The sequence below is a fragment of the Elephas maximus genome, chromosome 1, assembly GCF_024166365.1.
Source record: "Elephas maximus indicus isolate mEleMax1 chromosome 1, mEleMax1 primary haplotype, whole genome shotgun sequence".
Classification (NCBI taxonomy): domain Eukaryota; kingdom Metazoa; phylum Chordata; class Mammalia; order Proboscidea; family Elephantidae; genus Elephas; species Elephas maximus.
The window spans coordinates 84,775,708-84,782,720 of record NC_064819.1 but is presented as its reverse complement, the minus strand read 5'-3'; positions in this window follow the sequence as shown (position 1 = coordinate 84,782,720).

Here is a 7,013-nt window from a genome sequence, read left to right as displayed (position 1 = left end):
GGGGAGGGTTGGAGAATGGGTTGTGTCTCCTGTCAGAGATCAGTAAACAAACCAAAAACTCAAACCAAACCCGTTGCCATTGAGGTTTAGTCAATACCATAAAGATTAAACCTGTTGAGGTCCACTGCATTCCCATTCATAGTGATCCTGCAGGGCAGAGTAGAACTGCCCCATAAGGTTTCTAAGGTTGTAAATCTCTATGGAAGCCAACTATCCATCTTTCTCCCTCAGGATGGCTCTCGGGTTCCACCACAAACCGCTTTACCATTGTACCACCAAGGCTCCACAAAGATGAACAGTTAACATTAAAGAGTTTCAAAAACCAAAAATGGGCCAAGTCTCAAGAAGACAATGAGCAAACTTATGTACCCACTAATTGCCATTATACTAGATTTGGTCAATAATTTGCATTATGTCACTGGCAACAAACCACTAAATGTACTGTATAAAGAGTTGGTATCGACATTATAGTAACCCTGGTTTTCCTGGCTCACAGACTTGCTTTAGGAATGGGAGATGGTGGCCAAGAAAAAGATGTGACAAATAAAATAGCCCACTGTAAATGATGGAATAAGCTTCTCTGGAGAATGCTCGGTTTCAAAGGTCTTCTAAGGAAAAGTTAGAAATACGTGTGTGCGTGATGGTGATGTGGTTATTAAGCCTGAACCTGCTCTTGAAATCTGGACCCTCATTTAGAGTCTATTGTACATCCATTGAGTTATCCTAGCTCAGGGATTCAACTTTTCCTGACAATTACTGTCAAATACTTCCTGGTGAAAACCCTGGTGACTTAGTCGTTAAGAGCTTTGGCTGCTAACCAAAAGGTCAACAGTTCGAATCCACCAGGCGCTTCTTGAAAGCTCTGTGTGGCAGTTCTACTTTGTCCTATATGGTGGCTATGAGTTGGAATCGACTCAAGGGCAACAGGTTTGTTTTTTTTTTGGTTTTATTCTCTAGCCATTCTTTGTGTTATTTACTTTATAAGCAAAACCACTAATATTTGATAAAGTCAAGGCAAAATCTTCAGGCATGTCCCCCCTTCTACATTCAGCATTGCTCCCTACCACCAGCAATGAAATTTCTTTCGGTTCTCTCAGAAGTCACCAAGATCTGGGCTTCTGTAGTACAAAGAAAAACACCTCATGTGTGCCCTTCAAAGTGTGCTGTTTATCCTGGGACCACAAGACCAGTTCTGAACTCTCATATCCAGAGTTTCAGACAGATGAAAGGAGCTGGAGTTTTCTGCAGAATAAATGATCTCAGCCCACTCTCCTTAGAGAGAGCCTTCTTACTACTTGTGAACTTAAAGGAAGCACAAGAGAGACGGAGAGCTCAGAAATATTCTACCTCCTCGATGATCCGGAATCCTTTCATCCACACAGTTATGAGGTCCAAGCCCTCTTCCACACACTTCTCTTCTTTTTTCTTATCTGCGCAGCAGCCATCTATGTTCCTTCCCAGCATCTGCAGCCTCCATTTCTTTATCAGTGGACACATCGCACTGCCCCTTCTACCCATTTTTCCCCTCCCACTTTCTTTGTGTTTACTGTCCCTCTTCTGGGGTGAAGTTTCCCCAGGTTCCTTATTCCCCATTCAAATTTCTAGGCCAGTGGTTCCCAAACCTATCTGATGGTATGAATTACCTGGTGACAATTCTAAACTATATGCTCCACCTTATTTCAATCCAGTCAGGAACTGGTAAGTGGACCTAGGGATCCATATTTTTATAACATTCTCAGGCTTTTATTCCCAAGGTTTGGTGCCACTGAAATCCACACTATAGCACATATGACCCTTATGTCTTTGTGTTAGAGGCTCATTCGGGTTTATTATATTACCTTTTTAATATCTTTCTGCCCCTGAAGACCAGTAGTCCAAATTCAGGGTGTCAAAAACTTATTGCCATCAAGTGGATTCTGACTCATAGTTGACTCATAATGACCCTATAGGACAGAGCAGAACTGCCCCATAGGGCTTTCAAGGCTGTAATCTTTACAGGGGGAACGCTGATGGTGTTTAAGAGGTTGGGTGCTTGTTGGAACCCACCAACAGCTCAGCTAGAGAAAGTTGCAGCAGTTTGCTTCCTTAAATACTTCCAGCCTTGGAAACCCTGTGGGGCAGTTCTACACTTATCTTATAGGTTCACTGTGAGTCAGAATCCACTTGATCCAATGGGGGGTTTAATATTTATGGCAGCAGAGTGCCACATCTTTCTCCCCACAGTGGCTGGTGGGTTCCAACCACCAATCTTCTGGTTAGTTGCTGAGCGCTTAACCACTGTGACAGCAGGGTTATATTTTCATAGAGGCTTCAGGGGAAGATCCTTTTTTATTTCTTCCAGGTTCTTGTAAACACAGGTGTCCCTTGGTTTATATCCGTAGGATAACTCTGTGGCAGTCTTTTCTCTGTGTCTCTGTCTTTTCCCCTCTTTTGTAATGATACTGCTCAGATGGGATTAGGGCCCACACTAATCCAATATGACGTCATGTCAAGTTAGCTGATCACATCTTCGAAGAACCTATTTCCAAACAAGATCACATTCTCGGATACTGGGGGTTAGGGCTTCAACTTATCTATTTTGGGGGTACACAACTGAATCCATAACACAGCTGTGTGTATATACCAGAGATTATTGAAACACTTCCCGATTAACCAACCTGTGGTTTATTTTTTTACTTTTTCTATTATAAAATTTAAAAAGATCAGGCATGATCCTATTTCATCTTGTATTTTTACCCATGTGTATTTTGAATTGATTGCTAACAAAAGGCTTGCTGGTTGGGAGGATAAATGCAAATAATATTTTTCTAGCTACAGCTGTGTAAGTTTTGAATCTGTGCATATCACATAATAGAAGCTCAGTGAACGTATGTTGGAGAAAAAGAACTGGCATAATTTAATGCAAACTCATGAAAAGTTACTTAGGGCTTATCACGTTTCTTTTGGGAGTGAGAATCCTGGATTCACAAGTGGTTTTGATTAATAGAATCAGAATTTATAGTATAGTAAGTGAGGTAGAGAATTTAGGGGTGGGGAGATAGAGAGGAGATTGGTTTTCCATGGAGAGGAAAAAATCAAGGTCCTACTAGGACTGGAACCCAGGATCTGTTATTTACAAGAGAAGACTTTGAACCAATAAGCCATAGTGCTTGTACAAAGGCATGGCTTAGTACTGTTTTTCTCCTGTCTGATTAGACGAAATATTTTTGCTACAAAATCTACAGGATCCAGACCAGTTTACTGTGAGAATACGGACAAACACAAGAAGACATTTTGCTTACTCACATGTGCTGTAGAACTACTAAAGCAGGAAAAGTTTCGAGCTGCTTGAGCGTCAGTGCCAATAATTCAATTAGTCCAAGGATAACCACCAGCAAAAGCAGAGGCAGCCCAATGGTTCCAAATGGGATATAGGTTTCAAAAAACCAACTTCGCTGTTTTTCGCCTCATCTTTTGTAATTTAGGCTCTTCATTAGGATGCCCTAAGTGAGGGTCTCTAACTGAAGGAATTCCACTGAGACTCAGACTGCCAAGTGATCATCACTTGCACTCACAGGAAGCAGTGATTTGGAGGGGAGGGAATGGAGGAGAAGAAAAGGCTGAGAGGGTTGAATTCAGGTACTGAATCTCCCTCAAAACCCTAGCTCCCCTAAAATCCCACAGGGGCAAAATCCAGCGCTATAATGACTCTAATCAGAAATCCAGAAGTGCAGAGCCTCTTGGGGGAAGGGAAGGGGAAGTGAGGCCTGCTGGCCACACGGGGTTCCTGGATCCAGGTACAGTCCTCCTAAAGTGAAGAGCCCTATGGCTCCTGCGAAACCCCACAGTGCCTTCTACTCACCTAAGCCTGGTTTGAGGCACATTAGGTCACCCACTCATCTGGTTTCAATCCCGCACTTGCACCCTGCGGGGATCGCCCCACCCACCCATCCACCCTAGTTGCATGCCCCATCCTCTCAAAGCTCAGAGGGCTGGGTCGGGTAGCTGTGAACGTGCCCGCAGCTCTGCGCCACAGAGAAGGTCCCGCGTGGGATTGCACAGGGCCGGGGAATTCGAAGTGAGGCTCCAGGGGCCCCGGGCCCCTAGGACTCGCGGGTACTGAAATGCCTGAGGGGATGAGTAAGGGAGGTCGACAGGGGAGGCGAGTTCCAGCGACCTCGCCCTAGTCTCCTTGGGGGTGTGAGAACTGGCAGAATGCATCCTCTCAGCGCCTGGGGAAGATGCCAAGACACGGGTCAATTGCAAACTGATGTCTGCTCTGAGATCTGGGAAATAAGACCGTCCACACATGCAGCAAAAACTGGAAGATCTGTTGCCACAATAAGGAAACTCTCTCACAAACGCGTACCTTTACACACTCGCACACAACCATGACTGGATGTCCATGTGGGTGAGACGGGAGCTCCTCTGTTCTCTGGTTACGGACACAGAGAATAAAATCCCGCTGCCCACCCCCAACCCCCAGACACAGCTGACAAGAGGCTTCACCTGTGCCTGGTCACAGTCTCATCTGTGCGTACGCAGTGAGTTTTAATAATTTTCTGAAGATGAATCTTTTTTTCCTCTCCTGGAATTTGATGGATTTTTTTTTTTTTTTTAATTCGTCTGTCTTCGCGCTTTATGATATCCGGGTATCATAAGCACACAGCAAAGGAGGAAAACTCAAGTCTCCAGTGTCCCGGCTTGAACCGAATATCAAACTCTTCGCCGCTGGAAAAAATGTGAAAGTCTCATCCTTCACTCTCCCTCAACCTTCCCAGTCCCCCAGTTTCTCCTTGCACAGCAAACATAGTTTCTCGGGGATATTATTTCCTCCATTTTTTATACAAATGAGGAAATTGCAAACCATTGTAGGGCATTTTCACTTGAGGTATGGTGGAGTGATTTCCAAACCAATACAGAAAGAGCTTCTTTCTTCCTTGACGGCATAGAATTCGTTTTTGGATGTTTCACAATATATATCTTGCCCATACGAACAAGCAGCAGTAAATAATATTCCTTATCTGACATGGCAAGTGGGTGTGAGTACTTTCTATACATGGAATTGCTGAAGCAGTCTATGCGATAGTGTGATGGTAATTCTGTTGGATCTTGCCTAATATACATTCCCACCAGCATGCCACAATGCCACAATGGTTTCCCACACTATTGCAACCACTTCGTATTCATATATTAATAACAATAATACCAAACCTATTGTATTCTATTGGATTGATTCTGGCTCACGGTGACCCCATGTGTTACAGGGTAGAACTGCTCCACAGGGTTTTCTTGGCTTTAACATTCACAGAGGCAGATTGTCAGGCCTTTCTTGCCTTTCTTTTCTGTGAGACTCTGTGGGTGCAAACCAGTAACCATGAGGTTAGCCCATAAAGATTTATCCTTCGGACACGAAATACCGTTCTTAGATATAAAGAATAGTCAGAAATGACAAGAGTCTCATTTTCTTTAATAGACCATAATAGATCTTAACCTACTATTAGGGAGATAGTTACTTTGCTTATGTTCTCCAAAGGCGCCCTAGTTGAGAGCTCACTTACGTTCTCCAAGGGTGCCCTAGTTGAGAGCTTGGCTGCCAACCAAAAGCTCAAACCCCTGGATTTTTTATTGTCCAGTTAGAGGACTCGATCACAACGGGCTAAGTTTCTGGAAATTTCATCCTCAGATAGATTCAATTTACGATATATTTGGCATCGGTGGAATTCCAACTGAATGGCCCCACAGAGACTGGAGCCTTAATCAAAGGCCTTAGACCTCTCAGACAGACTGCCATAATGCCCAGGACGTTTCAATCATATTTACCAAGACACAAGATTGTTATCCACCACCTTATTCTTTTCCTAGAATATTTCTACATGGTACTTATCCAAAACTCCAGCAAATAATAACTAAAACTTACTGGAAATTTAGTACCTGCCATGCATTGTCCTTACTTTTACTGTCATTCAGTCCTCTAAATTGCTGCAGTGATAAGTGCTTTTTACTATGATTTCCATTTTCCTGATGAAGAATATGAGGAGCAGAGATGTTAAGTAACTTGCTGAATGTCATCCAGCAGTAAGTGATGTTTAAAGCAGTAGTGGGAGACTTCACTTTCTTGTATATTTAGGCAGTATGGGTTAAAATCCTGAAGTGATTTTGGTCAAGGCTATGTGACAAACTGAAAGCAACAGCAAACTGTTGCTTTAATGTTCATGGAGTTAGATTGCCAGGCCTTTCTTCTGCAGTGCCACTGTGTGGGTCCCAGCCACTAATCTTTAGGTTACTAGTTGAGTGCAAACCGTTTTTGTCACTAAGAGACCTTTATGTCGACATAACACAAACAGAAAAATCCAAACCAGTTGCAGTCAAGTGGATTCTTTGGGTAAATAACACTTTCAGATAGTATAGCATACAGTAAACAAGCCATTGTTAGTCCACCTGGATCTTACTTGGTCCAATGGAGCCACCCAGAAATTGGAAAATAAATCGCTATTTAAGTTCCACTTGCAATTGATGTAGCAAAATGGAAACTTCAGATAAATGATGTTGGACTAACCAGGTAGCCGTCTAGGAAAATAAAAGTTTATATCAATATGTCATCGATGATACTTAAATTGAAAACACATATAAAATTTAAAGGTAAAAAAAGAAAAATAAAACCAAATATAAGTACTGGAGAGATTACATAGCTTTGGGTAGAAAACCAATTTTTACACAAAACGTAGAAACAATGAAACCTTGACATAATTCAGTACATTAAAAAAAATTCTGCCTGAATACACCTCCATTCTCTTAAAAAAAAAAAACACAAGATGAGACAAAAAGAAACAACAACCAAAAACCCAAACAACCTACAAGAAGACTGGAAAAAAAAAAAAAAAAGAATACATCGTGGAAAAAATATTTGTAATTTCCCTACTACATAATTGGGAAATATTAGTTTCCCCAACGTGTAATGTGCAATAGAGTAGGTTTGGAAAGTGCGCAATGTGGGGGGCGGGGGGGGGGGGAGATTCCTATTGGCTTATTTG